We start from the raw sequence: 3,284 nt of genomic DNA, 5'->3' as shown, positions 1-3,284 counted from the left end.
TCAATAAATTAAAAAAACAAACAAACAAAAAACAATTGAACATATTCAAAGCACAATCTCTAACCACAATGGAATACAAATAGAAGTCAATAATTTTTGAATTCTAACTCCACTATTTACTTCCTACATGATATAAAATACACAAACTCTAATGACAAAAAAAATAATAAAACTATCTGATTAAACTGTGAACAATTGTTGTACGCGTTAGATGATTGTATGGTATGTGAATATATTTCAATAAAATTACTTCAAAAATTCAATTGGCCATAGATGTGAGGGTCTATTCCTGAACTCTCAGTTAGATCCCATTGGTCAGTGTTTCTATCTTTATGCCAGTACCAAGTTGTTCTGACCATTGTAGCTTCAAAATAAGATTTAAAGTCAGGAAGCTTGAGTCCTCCAGATTTGTTCTTCTTTTCCAAGATGGTTTTGGCTATTTGGGGCCCCTTATCCTTCCAAATATATTTGATAAGTGGCTTTTCCATTTCCACAAAGTAGGCTGTTGGAATTTTGATTGGGATTGCATTGAATCCGTAAACCATTTTGGTACTATTGACATCTTAACACTATTTGGTCTTCCAATCCATGAACATGGACTGTCCTTCCATTTATTTAGATCTTTGATTTCTTTTAGCAAAGTTTTATAGTTTTCCAAGTATAAATCTTTTACAGCTTTGGCTAAATTTATTCCTAGATATTTGATTCTTTTAGTTGTTATTGTAGGTGGGTATTTTTCTTGATTTCCTTCTCAGATTGCTCATTACTAGTATGTAAAAACACTACTGACTTTTGCAAGTTAATCTTGTACTTCACCACTTTGCTGAATTTGTTAGCTCTAGCAGCTTAGTTGTAGATTTTTGGGGGACTATCTGTATTTAGGATCATGTCAGCTGCAAATAGTGAAAGTTTTACTTCTTCCTTTTGATTTGGATGACTTTTATTTCTTTTTCTTATCTAACTGCTCTGGTTGGAGCTTCCAGTACAATGTTGAATAATAGTGGTGACATTGGGCATCCTTGCCTTGTTCCAGATCTTACAGGGAAAACTTTCAGGCTTTCTCCATTGAATATGATGTTTGTGGTGGGTTTTTCATATATGCCCTTTATCATGTTGAGGAAGTTTTCTTCTATTTCTATTTTTCTAAATGTTTTTATCAAGAAAGCATGCTAGATTTTGTCAAATGCCTTCTCTATGTCAATTGAGATGATCATGTGGTTTGGTTTTATCTCCTTCATTTTGTTAATGTGGTGTATTATATTAATTTATTTTCTTATGTTGAACAACTCTTGCATACCTGGGATAAAACTCACTTGATCATGGTGTATAATTCTTTTAATGTGCTGTTGGATTTGATTTGCAAGTATTCTGCTGAGGATTTTTGCATCTATATTCATTAGAGAAATTGGTCTATAATTTTCTTTTCTTGTATTATCTTTATTTGGCTTTGGTATGAGGGTGATGTTGGCCTCATAGAATGAGCTAGGCAGTGTTCCCTAATCTTCAATTTTTTTGGAAGAGTTTGAGCAGGATTGGTATTAATTTTCTTGGAATGATTGGTAGAATTCACCTGTGAAGCCATCTGGTCCTGGACTTTTCTTTCTTGGGAGGTTTTTGATGACTGAGTCAGTCTCTTTACTTATGATTGGTCTGTAGTGTAGTGTAGGCTGTTTGTGTGTTTCTAAGAATTTGTGCTTTTCATCTAGGTTGTCTAATTTTTTGTTCATTGTATCCTCTTATGTTTCAGTTGGCTCAAGCTGCCAGAATGCAATATAACAGATATGGTTTGGCTTTTAACATTGGAGCTTTATTAAGTTACAAGTTACAATTCTAAGGTTGTGAAAATGGCCAAATTAAGGCATCAACAAGAGGATACCTTCTCTGAAGAAAGGCTGCTGGCATCCGGGCTTCCTGTGTCACATGGGAAGGCATATGGTGACGTCTGCTGGTCCTTCTCTCCTGGTTCTGGTTTCAGTAACTCTCTCTCACAGCTTCTGTGATCTTCCTTGCTACTCTGGGCATTTCTCATCTCTCTGGTCTCTGGGCTTTTACTGTCTCATCCTCTTCACAAAGGACTCCAGTAGAAGATTAAGACTCACTTGAAATTGGTTGGGTCACATGTCAACTGAAATAGCCTACCCAAAAGTCCCATCCACAGTAGGTCTGTTGCCACAAGAATTAATTAAAAGAATGGTCTTTTCTGGGGTACATAACAGAATCAAACCAGCACATCTTATGATCCATTTTATTTCTGTAGGGTCAGTAGTAATGTTTGCCCTCTAATTTCTAATTTTATTTATTTGCTTCTCTTTTTTTCTTTGTCAGTCAAGGTAAAGGTTTGTCAATTTTAATGATCTTCTCAGAGAACCAGCTATTAGTTTTGTTAAGTCTCACTATTATTTTGTTTTTAATTTCTATTTCATTTATTTCTGCTCTAATCTTACTTCTTCTTTTTTTTTTTTTTTTTTTTTTGCTTGCATTGTATTTAGTCTGCTATTCTTTTTCTAGTTCTTCCAGGTGTGCAGTTAGATCTTTAGTTTTAGCTCTTTCTTCTTTTTTAATATAAGCATTTAGGGCTCTAAATTTCCCTCTCTGCACCGCCTTCACTGCATCTCATAAGTTTTGATATGTGGTGATCTCATTTCATTTGTCTCAAGGTACTTAGTGATCTCCCTTGTAATCTCTTCTTTGACCCATTGATTGTTTAAGACTGTGTAATTTATCATCCATATATTTGTCGATGTTCCAGTTCTCTGCCTGCTATTGATCTCCAGCTTCATTCCATTACAGTCAGAGGAGATCCTTTGAATAATTTCAAACTTTCTAAATTTATTGAGACTTGTTTTATTACCCAACATGTGGTCTGTCCTGGAGAAATGAACCATGTGCAACTTGAAAAGAATGAAAATCCCGCTGTTCTGGGGTGCAATGTTACGTATCTGTCTGTTAGGTCTAGTTCATTTATCGTAGTATTCAAGTTTTCTGTTTCCTTACTGATCTTCTGTCTAGATGAGAGTGGTAGATTGACATCTCCAACCATTATCATAGAGAGGTCCAGTGCCCCCATCAGTTTTGCCAGTGTTTGCCTCATGTATTTTGGGGCACCTTGATTAGGTACATAAATATTTACGATTGTTATTTCTTCTTGGTGGTTGGCCTTTTTATTAATATATACTGTCCCTCTTTGTCTCTTATAACAGCTTTTGACCTAAAGTCTACTTTGTCCAATATTTGCTCTTTTTTGATTGCTATTTGCATGGAAATAGCACTTTCAGCCTATTTGT

Source organism: Choloepus didactylus, chromosome 10 (assembly GCF_015220235.1).
Source record: "Choloepus didactylus isolate mChoDid1 chromosome 10, mChoDid1.pri, whole genome shotgun sequence".
NCBI classification, from domain to species: domain Eukaryota; kingdom Metazoa; phylum Chordata; class Mammalia; order Pilosa; family Megalonychidae; genus Choloepus; species Choloepus didactylus.
Note: the sequence above shows the minus strand (reverse complement) of the source record.